General features: G+C 39.1%; 1 protein-coding gene across 5 annotated transcripts in view; it reads right to left on the bottom strand.

Moving 5' to 3' along the window:
- LOC142875570 (WD repeat- and FYVE domain-containing protein 4-like) overlaps positions 1 to 16,968 on the bottom strand; it is a 303,723-nt gene extending 286,755 nt beyond the window's left edge. For all 5 annotated transcript variants that reach the window (XM_076010232.1, XM_076010230.1, XM_076010233.1 and 2 more), the window contains exon 1: positions 16,826 to 16,968. The gene's annotated coding sequence lies outside the window, so the exon portion shown is untranslated. The remainder of the gene's footprint in view (positions 1 to 16,825) is intronic.
- Positions 16,969 to 17,320: the final 352 nt, after the last annotated feature.

Consider the following 17,320-nt stretch of genomic DNA (forward strand, 5'->3'; position numbering starts at 1 on the left):
TTTTGTTGTTAGTTTATAATATCTTTAAAATCTATTGAGTATTTTACATTTAGAGTGCATCTCAATTCAGACTGGACACATTTCAAGTATGGCTGGTGGTTTCTACATCAGACAGCTCAGATCTAGACTTTGAGATTTAAGCTCTTAAGGGGTGCAGAGGCTTCGAAGCAGATTATCAGGAATGTTGCCTGGGTATATTATTTCATCTGAATTTTGAGGACTTGGAGGGAGATTACAAATGTGAGGCCCTAGTTGTAAATAAAGTGGGTCTTAGCTCTCAGGTGTGACTCAAGGAACTCTGAGAAGCTCACTTTCCCCCTTTCCCTCCTGCACAAGATAACTGCCTTCTCTGCCCCAGTTGGCTGAGCTACCTACCTTCTTTTCTACCATGAAGGTCACTGTGGGTGGGTGTGGAGGGTGCCAAGACATCATTTCTCCACCTGATGTCTACTAGGCATCTCCACCTTGATACGTTCAAACTCGTATTCCTGAATGACCACCGCCTTCTAAGTCTGCATCTACTGCCCTTGACCCAGATGAGTAAATGATAATTTCATTCTTCCTGCTGCTCTGGAGTCATTGTTAACTTCTCTCTTTCTCCCACACCCTACACCTTAAATGTCATTAAATCCCACTCTCAATTGTCTATAATCTGACCACATCTCATTATCTCTACTACTATCACTTTGGGACAAGCCACCATCACCTCTAGTCTGGATTATTGCAATAGACTCTTAACTGATAGTCTTGCTTCTTCCTTTAGTCCCCTACAATCTATTCTTGCTATGACAGCAAGAATGATTCTTATTTAAAATGCAAGCATACAGTTTAATTTTAATTTTTTTGGCTTCAAAATGGTTGACTAGGGGAATTTTGTACTCTCTCTGTCCACTAAAAAGGACCAAAATAGTGAGCAGATAATCATATTTTGAATAGATCATCCAAGACAGAACTCTGGAATTCAACGGAAAAGTAATAGGTACTATCTAAAGCAAGAAAGAAGAGGGAAGCAAGGCCTGCTTGGCTGGGATTAGTAGGGAGCCAGGACACACTGCCCAATATGGGGCAAGGGTAAGGGAGAGGCCCTCAGGGGTCCATATTCTCACCACGGACTCCTGCAATCCTAACCACAGGAGAGCCCCTCAACCCTCACCAACATAGGAGCTGCCAGGAGATTGTGCAAGGGCACTGCCCCAGGGAGGAAGCTCAGGCTGGGTTCCTCACATTCCCTGGGCAGCTCCAGAAAGGCAGCCATTTAGAACTCTTCCCCCAACAGACTGCACACTATTCTAGAGCCCAACAGCAATGGCACTGAGGCAGAAAAGAGGAATGGGCTGCAGCCCCCAGACTTAGGTGTCAGCAACCACAGGCTGCCACATCCGGAGCGGAGACACGAGTGCCACCTGGGCTCAGGCACAAGGACCACACGATCTCTCCACTCACTGGCCCAGGCTGCCATCACTGCAGGCAGCATCAGCATCCCCCCACCCCACCCCCGCCATTTGGCAGGGCAGCGCAGCCACTGCTGCCTTCCACCTGAGCACTCCACCGGGGCCTGGAGATCGCCCCACCGCCGCCTGCCATGGCCAGCACCTGTACACACCAGCAGGGATTCTGAGGACAAGTCAGCCCAGCCCAGCTTTGCCCCTTTCCCTCCTGTGCCAGAGCACACGTCCAGGGGACAGGGGATTGCCCAGCCAACTTCACCACCATTGGTAGCTGAATACTCCTCCCAGAGGCCTGAGGCTGGGTCTATACACCTAGCCACTATCACCACCGCTGGCACCTACTTGCATTCACCACCAACGCCAGTGCATCACAGCCACTGCCAACACCAGCACACACACCTCACCACTGCCACTGCCACTGTCCACCCACATTGGCTGTCCAGGGGCACAACAACCCGCCCACCTGCCTGGTCCCAGACTGCTACTACCAGCATCTGAGAAAATAACCTGGAAGCCTAAGAATTAGCCTGCCTGGACCCACTAACACTGGTGCCAGTATACATCACCCTGGGGTGCAAGGACAGGCATGCTCAGCTCACCACTGCCACCTCCGAGGCCTGAAGACTGGCCTGCTGGCATCACAGTCCCCAGTAAAACTGCAACACAGCCTCCACTGATAAGTGCACCCTAAGCCACCAAGGAAATCTCATATGCTTCTGATGCTGTTTATAGCCAAAGAAATCCTACAGAGACCACCCTACTGAACACACCTAGAACCAAAGCTAAAGTGTCCTACCCAACTAATGCCATAGGTTCATCCTCAGGAAAAGGTCCTCCCCTACAAAAGCAAATTCAAAAAATTAGAAGAAGCAACTGATACATCAGATGTGCAGATGTAAGGACACAGGAAACAAACAAACAAAAAAGCAAGGAAATATGATAACTACTAAAAGAACATAATAATTCTCCAGAAACAAATCCCAATCAAAAAGAAATATAAGGGGTGAAAACAAAAAACTGGCAGATTAGTGGTGACCTCCTGGCTCTATGCTCCCAGAGAAGGAGGTGAAGAACTAAGACGGCTACATACACATGAGTAGACTGCTCCACCCGCCCCCCCAAGAACAGTGTTGTGAATCTTCAGAGAAACAGCGTGGGACAGGCAGCACAGGAAAAACAAAAAGGTGAATGAGAGACACAATCGCAAAGTGTGGAGAGAGGGAGACACACAATAGGGAATAGAGGGTGGGACAGCTGTGCCGGCCTGGCCAGCCAGCGCAGTGCTCTCTGACCCACAGGAGGATGCCGGCTCCTCCACTGACCTCCACACCCGCTCAGACAGGGACGCGCCTGACATCAGTGCAAAGCCGTGGCACGGGACAACAGGCTCTGTGGAAAGGAGACAATAGCAGGAAACATTTTGAACTCCCTGGTGCTCTGTGCTGGGATCACACTGGGTGGGGGAGGGACCGGTCTGAGTGGTTATTTCCCATGACCATGTGAGGGAGTTTGGAGACAGGCACCTCGCCTTTGGTGGTCAGCAGGACCAGAACAAAAAAGGTGAATGCTGACGAAAGGGCTCTGCCCCTGGAAACCGCTGACGATCCAGCTGTCTCAGGGCGGGACAGAAGGAGCAGGACACTTTGCTAGGCAGACATGAGACTGCAGGATTGTGATGCAGCTGGCAGCCTGTCCACTCAGCCCCCCAAACTGGCATCTGCCAAATCCTAAGTGGTCACCCCAGTGCAAGCCACGCGGTTTGGGGCAGCACCCCTCCCCCAGCCCAGGGACTTTTAAGCAGAGCATGGCGGGCTCCACCCTTGGAAGTGGGGAGAAACAAGAAAAACCGCCTTCTCTGTGTGGCTGGCATGAATCCGTGGGACTTTGGTGCTGAAAAATAGTCCGCGACTTCTTGATTCAGCTTGCCAGGCCAGTGTCAGCGGGTAAATCTTGAGTGCTTCCCCCCAACAATAGTTCTCTCGGGGTGGGTGGCTGCCATCTGTGGGATTTCTAGCCCAGAGATGCTGGAGCACGTGGTGGACTTGAGCAACACTCTTCCCCAAGCCTGGCGACTTTTTGCACTGGGCACAGCAGGCTCTGCTCTTGGAGGTGGCGAGAAGTGAGAAAAGCCACTTTCTCTGTGCGACTGCCATGAATCTGCAGGGCCTTAGTGTTGGCGGCCTGTCGACTCATCCTACTGGACCAGCTTAGGTCATCTAATAAGATCATAACTCTAGGGCTTGCTCTTGGCAACTGGGTGGCTGCCAGCATTGGAGTTTGTGGACAGGGAAGGAAAAATCTGTCCAGAGACCTCAGCTATTGCCCCAATTGATCCCTCCCATCAGGAGTAGCCTCCCAAGTATGGTGAAAGAACCCTGAATAACATATCAGTGCCTCTCCCTAGCACTAGGCCAAGCCACCATAGAAGCACACACACCCAGGCTTGCAGGGGCCAAGTCCAATCTATCTTACCCTTACCCCCACCTTCAGGGGGAACAGGGTCCAGTAACCCTCAGGAGTGGCAAAACCCTTCCCAAAAATCGGGCATTTATATACCCCATATGGGGGACCAAAACCTAACACAGAGACAGCAAATTACCTCAATAACTGGCTTCTCCATGCAAACTATAATCAACAACAGAGAGGGTAATCTTATACCTTAACACAGTGCCTTCTATCTCAACCTATTATAGAGCAGTAGAGTCATACACAGAAGTGCAATCCACCAGCTGGGAGCTTAAGCTGGGAGACTAAACTCACTAATCTCCCTTGGCAAGAGGTAAAGAGGTAATCAAACTTGCTAAAATATCTCTAAGCAATGCAAGACCAGTGCAACTGTCCCCAACACTGTCAAGGAATAACCCTTGGGGACTTTCGATAGGGTTATAAACCAGTCCTAGCACCCACAGCTCTCGACCAGTAGCCTGATGAGAAAGAATCTGTGAAAGAATGCAGAAGATACTTGGCTTGTGATTTTTTTATCCACTTAGCAAGTCTACATCTCTTCAGTGAACAATTCAAGCCATTCACATTTATTGAGAAAATTGATATTTGGGGTAGATTTCTGTTCATATTGTTGGATAAATTCTTTTTTTTTTTATTTTGGCATATTATGGGGGTACAGATTTTAAGGTTTCAATAAATGCCCACTTCCCCCCCTCCCCCCAAAAGTCTGAGTCTCCATCATGACCATCCCCCAGATGGTGCACATCTCACTCATTATGTATGTATATACCCGCACCCCTCCCCCCTCCCACCTGCCCAATACCCTATTACTGTAGCACCTATGTGTCCACTTAGGTGCTACTCAGTTAATACCAGTTTGCTGGAGAATATATCTGGTGCTTGTTTTTTATTTTGTTTTACCTCTCAAGGTAAAAAAATCACAAGCCAAGTATCTGCTGTCTTCAGGAAATGTATCTAACCCACAAAGACACTTTCAGATGTAAGGTCAAGGGCTGGAAAACAAACTTCCAGGAAAAAGGAAGCCAAAAGAAAGTGGGGATGGCTATTCTTATAACAGATAACATAAACTTTAAAATAGCAAAAGTAAAGAAAGTCAAAGATGGTCAGTATGTGATGGTGAAAGGAAAAATACAACAAGAAGACTTAATAATTCTTAATATTTATGCACCCAACACAGGAGTGCCCAGATACATAAAGCAAACCCTGTTTCATCTAAATAGCATGACAAACAGTAATTCCATAGTAGCTGGGGATTTCAACACCCAACTAACTGAACTGGACAGATCTTCTGAGCAGAAAATAAGCAAAGAAACAATGGACTTAAACAGAGCTCTAGAACAAATTGGCCTAACAGATATCTACAGGACATTTTACCCAAATAAAGCTGCATATACATTCTTCTCATCAGCTCATGGAACTTTCTCTAAAATTGACCAGATCCTAGGACACAAATAAGATCTCAACAAATTTTTCAAAAAGAGAAATTATACCATGTATCTTCTTAGACCACAGTGGAATAAAAATAGAGATCAATTCCAGCAGACACTCACTACTGCACAAAGTCATGGAAATTAAACAATCTATTGATGAATGACCATTGGATCAAGGAGGAGATACAGATGGAAATCAAAAGATTCTTTGAACCAAATGAAAATGGGGATACAAGTTATCAAAATCTGTGGGATACATCAAAAGCACTCCTGAGAGAAAAACTAATAGCATTAAATGCTCACATACAAAAGACAGAAAGCTCACAAATCAACATATTAATAAACTATCTCAAGGAATAGAAAAAGGAAGACCAAATTATTCTAAACCTAGCAGAGAAAAAGAAATAACTAAGATCAGAGCACAACTAAATTAAATTGAGAACAAAAGAACTATACAGAATATTAATAAAACCAAAAGTTGGTTTTCTGAAAAGATAAACAAAATTGACAGCCCTCTTGCTATATTGACAAGAACTAGAAAGGAAAGGACTCTAATAAACTCAAAAAAATGAAAAAGAAGAGATCACTACAGACATCATGGAAATACAAAACATGATCTTTGAATACTATAAAACTCTATATGCCCCAAAACTACAAAACATGGAGGAAATGGACAAATACTTAGAAACACAAAACCCTCCTAAGCTCAATCAGGAAGAAATAGAATTCCTGGACAGATCAATAACAAGCACAGAAATTGAAGCAGTAATTAAAAATATTCCAACAAAAAAGCCCCACACTAGATGGTTTCAAAGCTGAATTTTACCAGCCCTACAAAGAACTGGTACTTATACTGAAGAAATTGTTTCATGACATAAAGAAGGAAGGAATCCTCCCCAACTGATTCTATGAAGCTAGCATCACCTTGATACTAAAGCCAGGGAAGGATACAACAAAAAAGAAAACTACAGACCAATATCCCTCATGAATATAGATGCAAAAATCCTTAAAACAAAATCTTAGCAAACCGAATCCAACAGCACATCAAAAAATAAGTCATCATGATCAGGTGGGCTTTATCCCAGAGATGCAAGATTGGTTCAACATATGCAAAGCTATAAATGCAATTCACTACATAAACAATAGCAAAAAAAAGACAATATGATTTCTTCAACAGATGCAGAAAAAAAATCATTTGAAAAACTCCAGCACAGTTTTATGATAAAAATTCTTAACAAAATAGGCATAGATGAGACACATCTTTAAATTATTAAGGCCATATATGATAAACCCACAGTCAATATCATACTGAATGAGGAAAAATTGAAAGCATTCCCACTTAGAACTGGAATCATACAAGGTTGCCCACTATCTCCACTTATATTCCATATAGTACTAGATTCCTTGCCAGAGCAATCAGAAAAGAGAGAGGAATTAGGGTGTACAAATAGGGGAAAAGAGGTCAAACTTTCACTCATTGCTGATGATATGAAATTATATCTAGAAAATCCTAAGTATTCAACCAAGAGATTCCTAGAATTGATAAATGAAATCAGTAAAGCCTCAGGATACAAAATTAATGCATACAAATTAGTGGCATTTATATATACCAATTACAGGCTAGCCAAAATTAAATCAATACGCCATACCTTTCACAATAGCATCAAATAAAATTAAATATTTAGGAATATATTTAATGAAGGAAATGAGAGACATACATAGGGAGAACTACAAAACACTGAGAAAAGAAATTATAGATGATGTAAACATATGGAAAATCCTACCATGCTCATGAATAGGCAGAATCAATATTCTCAAAATGTTCATACTACATAAAGGGATCTACAGAATTAATGCAATTCCTATCAAAATGTCATCATCATTCTTTATAGATCTAGAAAAAATAATTCTACACTTTGTATGGAACCATAGAACACATTGTATAGCCAAAGCAATCTTAAGCAAAAAGAACAAATTGGGAGGCATCAGTCTACCAGACTTCAAGCTTTACTACAAGGCTATAGTTACCAAAACAGCATTGCACTGGAACAAGAACAGGCATATAGACCTTTGGAACAGGACTGAGAACCCAGATATAAAACCATCCTCATATTGTCATCTAATCTTTGACAAAGCAGACAAAAATATACATTGGGGAAAAGAATCTATTTTCAATAAATGGTGCTGGGAAAACTGGTTAACCACATGAAGAAGATTGAAACTGGACCCCCATCTCTCACCTCTCACAAAAATCAATTCACGATAGGTAACATAATTAAACCTAAGGTGTGAAACCTTAAGAATTCTAGAAGAAAATGTTGAGAAAACTCTTACAGACATCAGCTTAGGCAAAGAATTTATGAAGAAGACCCCCAAAGCAATCATAGCAGCAACACAAATAAATAAATTGGACCTGGTCAAATTAAAAAGCTTCTCCACAGCCAAAGAAATTATCATTACAGCAAATAGACAACCTACAGAATGGGAGAAAATATTTGCATTCTATACATCCTGTAAAGGGCTGATAACAAGAATCTATATAGAACTTGAGAAAATTAACAAGAAAAAATCAAACAACCCCATCAATAAATGGGCAAAGAACATAAACAGAAACTTTTCAAAAGAAGACAGAATAATGGCCAGCAAAGATATAAAAAAGTGCTCAACATCTCTAATCATTAGGGACATGCAAATCAAAATCACAATGAGATATCACCTAACTCTAATGAGAATGGCCTTTGTCAAAAAGTTCCAAAACAGCAAATGCTGGCATAGATGTGGAGAAACTGTAACACTCTTACACTGCTGGTGACACTGCAAATTAGTACAACCCCTGTGGAAAGTAATTTGGAGATATCTCAAAGTGCTAAAAATAGAAATATCATTTGATCCAGCAATCCCACTACTGGGCATCTACCCAAAGGGAAAAAAGACATTCTATAATGAAGACATCTGTACTCGAATGTTTATGGCACTACAACTCAAAATTGCAAAGATGTGGAAACAACCCAACTTCCCATCAATATATGATTGGATTAATAAAATGTGGTACATGTATATCATGGAATACTACTCAATTCCAAAAAAACAACTGTGAACTAGCAACTCTCATATTATCCTGAATAGAGCTTGAACCCATCCTTCAAAGTGAGGTATCACAAGAATAGAAATACAAGCACCACATATACTCACCATCAAATTGGTACTGACTAAACAACACTAAGGTGCTCAAATGGTAGTAATATTCACTGGCTTCTAGTCAGGTGGTAGGGGGTAGTGGGGGTGGGTAAACTCACAACTAATGGATGTGGAGCACACTGTATGGGGGAAGGGCACCCTTGTATCCCTGACTTGGGTGAAGCAAAGGCATTATACGTAACCAAATGTTTGTACCCCCATAATATTGTGAAATATATATATATATATATATATATATATATATATATATATATATATATATTTTGCTATATATATTTGAGTAAAAAAATTTTTAAAAAATACATGAAATCCTGGAAAAAGAATTGAAATTATTGATTCTAAAGAATCTCAGTGAGATACAAGAGAATTCCAAAAAACAATACAAATAAATTATAAAAACAACTCAGGTTATGAATGAGAAATTAATCAAAGAGATAGATATCTTTTTTAAAAAAACAGAAATTCTGGAACTAAAGAATTAATTGAATGAGCTACAAAATGCCTTTGAAATCTTCAACAATAGACTAGATCAAGCAGAAGAAACAATCTCAGAAATGGAAGACAGGTCTTCTGAAATGATCAGTCAGACGAAAATAAAGAAAAAAGAATAAACATAGCCTTTGTGCTATATGGGACACCATAAAGAAACAAAATATACAACTTTTTGGTATCCCAGAAGGTGAAGAGAGAACAAAAACATTCAAAAACCTATTTAATGAAATAATAGATAGAAACTTCCCAAGTCTACCAAGAGATTTAGATATCCATATTTAGGAGATCCAGTGACCTCCTAACAGATACAATGAGAAAACGTCTTCTCTATGGCACATTATAGTAAAATGTTTAAAGTCAATGACAAAGAGAGAATTCTAAAAACAGCAAGAGAAAAGCATCTAGTCCTTTATAAAGGAACTCCCATCAGACTAACAGTGGATTGCTCATTAGAAATCTTACAGGCCAGGAGAGAATGGAATGATATATTCCAAGTACTGAAAGAAAAAACTGCCAACCAAGGTGACTATATCTAGCAAAATTATCCTTCATCAATGAAGGAGAAATAATTCTTTCCTAGACAAGCAAAAGCTGAGGGAATTCATCACTTCTAAATTGGCCTTACAAGAAATGCTCAAAGGATTCCTAAACCTGGAAGCAAAAGGACAGCATTCACCATTATGAAAACACATGAAAGTATAAAATTCAATGGTAAAGCAAACATACAAATGAGAAAGAGAAAGTACTCAAATGGTACCACTACCGATAACCTCCAAACCACAATGACAAAAAGTAAAATAAAAAGAAGAAAATAAAAAATATACAAAACAAGCAGAAATAATTAATGATATGATAGTAACAACAACGTACATACCAATAATATCCTTGCATATAAATGGACTAAATTCTCCATTTAACAGATACAGACTGGCAGAATGGATAAAAAAGAAAAAAAAAACCCAACTATACACTGCCTACAAGAAACACATTTTACCTGTAATGACATTTACAGGCTGAAAGTTAAGGTATGGAAAAATATATTCCACACGAATGGAAACTAAAAATGAGCAAAAGTAGCTACATTTATATTAGATAAAACAGACTTTAAGCTAAAAAGGATTTTAACAAAAGAAGACAAAGAGAGTCATTATATAATAATAAAAGGATCAATACAGCAAGAGGAAACAATTCTAAATATATATGCACCCAACACTGAAGTATCCAGTAAATATTATTTGATCTTAAATGAGAGACAATAACAGTGAGGAACTTCAATACCCACCAATCAGAAACAGATAGATCATCTAGATAGAAATCAACAAAGAAACACTAGATTTAAACTGGACTTTAAAAAAATGTACCTAAAAGATATTTTCAGAACACTTTAGCCAACAACTACAGAATACACATTCTTTTCATCAATACATGGAACATTCCTCAGGGTAGACCATATGTTAGGCCATAAAACAAGTCCCAACAAATTCAAAAAACTGAAGTTATAACAAGTATATTCTCAGACCACAGTGGAATAAAACTAGAGATCAATACCAAGGGGAACTTTGGAAACTGTACAAATACATGGAAATTAAGCAACATGTTCCTGAACAGCCACTGGATTAATGAAGAAATTAAGATAAAATAAAAAAAAAAATCTTGAAACAAATGAAAATGGAAACACAAAATACCAAAACATGTGGTATAAAGCAACAGCAGTATTAAGAGAGAAGTTTGTAGCAATAAACCTCTACATTAAAAAAAGTAGAAAAATTCAAATAAACAATCTATAATGCACCTCAAGGAAGTAGAGAAGCAAGAACAAACCAAACCCAAAATTAGTAGAAGAGAAATGATAAAGATCATAGCAGAACTATATGAAATAGAAATATTAAAAAATACAAGGACTAACAAAATGAAAAGCTGGTTCTTTGAAAAAATAAACAAAATTGATAAACCACTAGCTAGACTAACCAAGAAAAGACTCAAATACACAAAATTTTTCAGAAATGAAAAAAGACATTACAACTGACACCACAGAAATACAAAAGATCAAGACTATTATGAACTATTATAAACTAACAAACTTGAAAACCTATAGAAAATAGAAATTTCCTGGAAAAACACAACCTACCAAAATTGAATCAGGAAGAAATAGAAAATTTGAACAGACCAAAAATGAATAGAAAGATTAAATCAGTAATAAAAAGTCTCCCCATAAAGAACAGCCCAGGACTGGATGAGCTCACTGTCAAATTCTATCAAACATGTAAAGAAGAACTAATACCAATCTTCCTCAAACTATTCTAAAGAAATGAAGAAAAGGGAATTCTCCCTAACTCATTCTATGAGGCCAGCATTGCCGTGATACCAAAACTGAACAAGGACACAACATAAAAACAAAACTACAAGCCAACATCCCTGATGAACAGAGATGCAAAAATTCTCAACAAAATACTAGCAAACCAAATTAAACAGCACATGAAAATGATAATCAAGTGGGATTTATACCAAGGGTACAAGAATGGTTTAACATATACAAATCAATAAATATGATAGATCATATCAATAGGAGGAAGGACAAAAGCCATATGATCATCCCAGTAGATGCAGAAAAAGGATTTGACTAAATTCAACATCCCTTTATGAATAAAACCTCTCACCAAACTAGGCATGCAAGGAACATACCTAAAGATACTAAAAGCTGTACATGACAAACCCATACCTAACATCACACTGAATGGGGAAAAGTTAAAAGCCTTTCCTCAAAGAACTGGAACAAGATAAGGATTCCCACTTTCAGCATTCCTATAGAAGTCCCAGCCAGACCAATCTGGCAAGAGAAAGAAATAAAAAGCATCCAAATTGGAAAAGAAGTCAAAATGGCCTTCTTTGGAGATTATATGATCTTTCACTGAGAAAAACCAAAAGACACTACCAAAAACTTTCAGAGTTGATTAAACAAATGCTGTAAAGATGCAGGATACAAAGTAAACATATAAAAATCAATAGCATTTCTCTAAACTAATAATAAAATAACTTAAAAAGAAATTAAGAAGGCAATGCCATTTATAATAACTATAAAAAATGAAATACCTAGGAATAAATTTAGATACGGAGGTAAAAGATCTCTACAAGGAAAACTATGAAACACTGATGAAAGATATTGAAGAAGACACAAATGGATAGATGTCCCATTCTCAAGGATCAAAAGAATTAATATCATTAAAATGACCATACTGACAATATACAGATTCAATGTAATCTCTATCAGAATAAATAAAAGAATTCTGTCTTTTTCACAGAAATAGAAAAAACAATCCTAAAATTTGTATGGAACCAAAAAAGAACAATAGCCAAAGCAATCCTGAGCAAAAAGAACAAAACTGGAGGCATCAGACTACCTTACTTCAAAATACATTGCAAGGCTATAATAACCAAAATAGCATGGTCTGGTATAAAATTAGACACATAGATCCCTGGAACAGAACAGAGAGCCCAAAATGAAACCCACATATTTACAGCCACCTGATTTTTGACAAAGATGTCAAGAACATATACAGGGGAACAGACACCCTATTTGATAAATGGTGCTAGGAAAACTGGATATCCATACACATAACAATGAAATTTGACCCCTATTTCTCACCACATACAAAAATCAACTCAAGATGGATTAAAGATTGAAACATAAGACCTGAAATAATAAAACTATTAGAAGAAAACACTTCAGGACATTGTCTAGGCAAAGATTTTATGGCTAAAACCTGAAAAGCACAGATATCTAAAACAAAAATAGACAAAAGGAGCTACATTAAACTAAAAAGTTTCTGCACAGCAATGGAAACAATCAACAGAGTAAAGAGACATTCTGTTGAATAAGAGAAAAATATTTTGCAAACTATTCATCCAACAGGGGACTAGTATCCAGAATATACAAGGAAGTCAAACAACTCAACAATGAAAAAAAAAATCCCATTAAGAAATGGGCAAAGGACATAAATAGACAATTCTCAAAAGAAGACCTACAAATGGCCACAATGATATGAAAAAGTGTTAAACTTCACTAATCAACAAGGAAATTCAAATCAAAACTACACTGAGCTATCATCTTACCCCAGTTAGAATGGCTATTTTTAAAGGGGCAAAGAACAATAGATGCTGGCGAGGATGCAGAGAAAAGGGAGCTCTATCCACAGCTGGTAGAAATGAAAATTAGTACAGCTATGAAAAACAGTATGGGGATTTCTCAAAAAACTAAAAATATAACTAGCATACAATCCAGCAATTCCACTACTGGGTATTTATATAAAAGAAAAGAAATTAGTTTGTCAAAAAGATACCTGTACTCACATGTTTATCACAGGACTGTTCACAAAAGCAAAGACATGGAATCAAGCTGACTGTCCATCAACAAACAAGTAAATGGATAAAAAAAAAATGTGGTGTGTGTGTGTGTATGAATACTATTTAGCCATAAAAAGGATGAAATTATATCATTTGCAGCCACATGGATGGAACTTGAAGTCATTATTTTAAGTGAAATAAGCCAAGCACAGAAAGACAAATATTGAATGTTCTCACTCATATGTAGGAGCTAAAAAAGGTGATCTCATGAAGATAGAAAAATAACAGATACTAGAGTCTAGCGATGGTGGGTGAGTAGGGAATGAAGAGAGGTAGGTCAATGGATATAAACATCAAGGTATGTAAAAGGTATTAAGTTCTATCATTTGACCACAGAGTTACTATAGTTAACAACAATGTATTATATATTTCCAAGTAGCTAGAAAAGAGGACTTGAATTGTTCCCAACATATAAAAATAATATATACTCAAAGTGATGGACACCTCAAATACCCTAACTTGATCGTTACACATTCTATGCATGTAACAAAATATCACATGTATCCCATAAATATGTAAAATATTTATCAAAAAATGCAAACATATATCAGTAACAGTTTAGAAAACATATTTAGATGATAATTAACATGACATAAAACCACTTAGGAACAAATATAGACAAAATAGCACTAGTATTATAAAGAAAATTATATAATTTTATTTCAACACTTTAGAGAAGACCTAAATAAATGGGGAGTCAAATTATGTTCATGAATTGGAAAAGTCATTTTCATAAATATTTCATTTCTCTCCAAATTATATTCCATTCAAATGTGAACATAGTTTTTCTGTTCAACCTGATAAGCCAATTCTAAAATGTGTAAGAAGGAGTAAAGTATCTAGAATAGTCAAGATAGATAAAAAAGAAAAGAAGGGAAGACACTTTCTCAATATCAAAATTTATGATAAACCTATAGTTAATAATATTGTGTGTTATCGGCAAAAGGATAGTCAAATTGACAGAAGAATGAATAAGAAACAGACCTGCATACACATGACAACTCAATTTACAGCAAAGCTTTCATAGATCAGTGGTCAAAGAAAATGTTTCTCCCTGCCTTGCACCATACAAAAAAGCCATTTCCAGGTAGAAAGACTTAAGTGTGGAAAGCAATATTATAACATTTTTTAAAAATAATATAAAAGAATAATTTTATGACCTTTTAGTGGGAGATAATTTCTTAGATAACACATAAGTATATATCATAAAACAATAGATGAGTAGATTAAACTTGTTTGAAATTAAGAAATTCAGTCATTAAAAGAAATCACAAAAAACATAAGGAGACAAGGCGCAAGCAAAAGAAAAATATTTGTAGCATATATAAAATGGCAAAAAAAATATCCAGAAGATGTATTGAATTATGGCAAGTCAGGAGGATAAAAGATAGATATAACCCCATAGAAAAATGGACAAAAGATTTAAACAGGAAAAGGGATCTAGAATGATCAGTAAATATATAAAAAGATGGCCAACCTTAGTAAATTGGGAAATGCAAATTAAAAACACGATGGTTTTTCATTTCCACTAGATTAGCAAAATAAAATGTATGACAATACTTTCACCCAAAATGTTGGTGAAGATGTGGAGCAACTGGAACTTGGATGCATTGCTGATGGTTGGGTAAAATGACACAAATACTTTGGAAAACAATTCAATATCATAGAGGAAGGTCAGAGATATGTATAACATATAAACCACCAATTCTATTTCTAGAGTATATAACCTAGAGAAATTCTTGCAAACACACCCTAGGATATATGTACAAGAATAGTCCTACTGGCACTGCTTATAATAGGAAAAAAAAAAAAAAACTCTAGAAATATCTCAATTGCCCATCAGCAGTATCTCAGAGAAATACATTGAGGTATTTTTATATAAGAGAATACTATACAGCAGTAAAACAGGAATTAATTAGAGGTATATGCAACAATATGAAGGAATTTCAGAAACATAATTTTGAGTCAAATAAGCAAGTCTTAAAAGAATATTTAATTCCATATTTATAAAGTTCAAGAACATGCAAAAATAAATCACACATATTCAGCAATTTATATATACAAAGTAAAACTAGAAGGAAAAGCTAGGGAACAATAAACCCAAAACTCGGGACAGTAGCTGCCTCTGAGGAGAAAGAAAGAAAGAAAGATGGACACAAAGAGGACTTCAAAGATGACGATAATCCTAAAAAAAATCTATTATGTCAGCACACAGGGTTTATGTTATTTTTACTCCTTCTACCCTATACACTTTTTCTAAATTTCCTCTTCTATCTACTCAACTTTGAGAATCTTCCCTAGCCTGTGAGAGCATAGCCCAAGTTCTAAGATGGACAGGCAGCAGGGTCTCCCTGATACGACCCCATTCTCTACCTCTCTGATTTGATGCCCAAGCATGCCCCTCACCCCTCTGCCAGGCCGGCCTCCAGCAGGCCTCACCCTCCAGACCTTTGCCAAGAGCACATCTCAGAAGCACATAGGCCCAGAACGCGCTCCTTCAGGTCCCCTCTTGGAAAACTGGAGCCTTCCCTGGCCTCCTGAGTCCCCACTCTCCGCCTGCTGCTCGCCAAACCACTTTAGCCCATGGCACTGTGCCCCACAGAACCCTGTCACCTTCATCAGCACCTGGCAAGGAATGGCCTCTCAATAAATATTTGTTGAATAATTAAGTGGAAAATCATATTAAAATCAAAATGTTCCTTGGAAAGGCAATACATAAAACCCTTAGTTACCAGGTCAGCTCCTCCTCCTGTCAGATAGGTTGGGACAATAATTAGTGCAGTGTTTTGGAAGGGTCAATTTCAGAGGAAGAGGAGATGAGCCAAGCGGTCCTGCTTATTCAGAAAATGGTGGTGATTCAAAGATTTCGGTAGTAATTCAAATAGGGAAATGAGGCCTGAAGAGGCCCTACTTCCCCTGGGGGTGCAGACCAGCTCTCTTGGCGGCCGTCTAAAGCGGCCCCCACTGCTCTGCACTCATCAGAGGCCGACACGGGAGCGCCCCCTCTCCATGCCCTGGACAACTGGCATGGGCCAGGGTCAGCCTTCCCCAGAACGGCAGGGTCACCGTGCTTAGCAGAACCACAAGAAAGGGCTTGACCTGCTGTCAGAGGAGGTGAGAAGCGCTGGAGCCTGGCGTGGCTTGGCGAACCCCCACGGTGACAGACACCCCAGCAGATACGGGCACCGGATCGCCCGACCACATGCGCTGCCCGCCCCCCACATACTTCCTGCTCCTCGGCTCACCTCCTTTCCCACGTCTACAAACCCGGACCAGGCCCTGGGGAGCACACATGCCCACACTCAGTCTTCCAGGAGACAACCAGTAGGCCCTGTCTGTCCCACACCCACTCCGGGCTGGCCTGGCTTGGTCAAGAGCAAGGTGACCTACCTAGTGGGGTGGCAGTCAGGGCCCATAGGTGTCAGAGGGCACAGGCCCCCTCATCCTCAGCCACAGCCCTTCAGGCGAGGGGAAGAGGGCTTGGCCCAGCAACACAGTCTTCAAGGCCGTTTCACTATGAATCACTTGCGCTAAGACTCTGCCCGTTTCCTGGAGAAAGCAGAAGTGGAAAGTCGGCAGATGCCTGGCCCTACCACTCCTCAGCCTATGACAGAACTTCTTGAATTCTGGTCAGTGACTTGGGCCAGAAAGGTCCCCTGGGGCTGTACACTCAGAAGGCAAACAATGCTGGGTGAACTTTGCAGCAAAGTTCAGCCTGATAGCATAGGTCTGAGATGGGCTTATGTTCTGCGTCCACTACTTACTAGCAGGGTGACCACTGGTGCCCATTTATCCTCTCTGAGCCGCTGGGAAAATAAGGATGATGATGGTGTTTAGGTGAATGTAATTAAAAGTATATTTAAAGCGCATCCCTGGACATTGCGC

Source organism: Microcebus murinus, chromosome 14 (genome assembly GCF_040939455.1).
Source record: "Microcebus murinus isolate Inina chromosome 14, M.murinus_Inina_mat1.0, whole genome shotgun sequence".
Lineage (NCBI taxonomy): Eukaryota > Metazoa > Chordata > Mammalia > Primates > Cheirogaleidae > Microcebus > Microcebus murinus.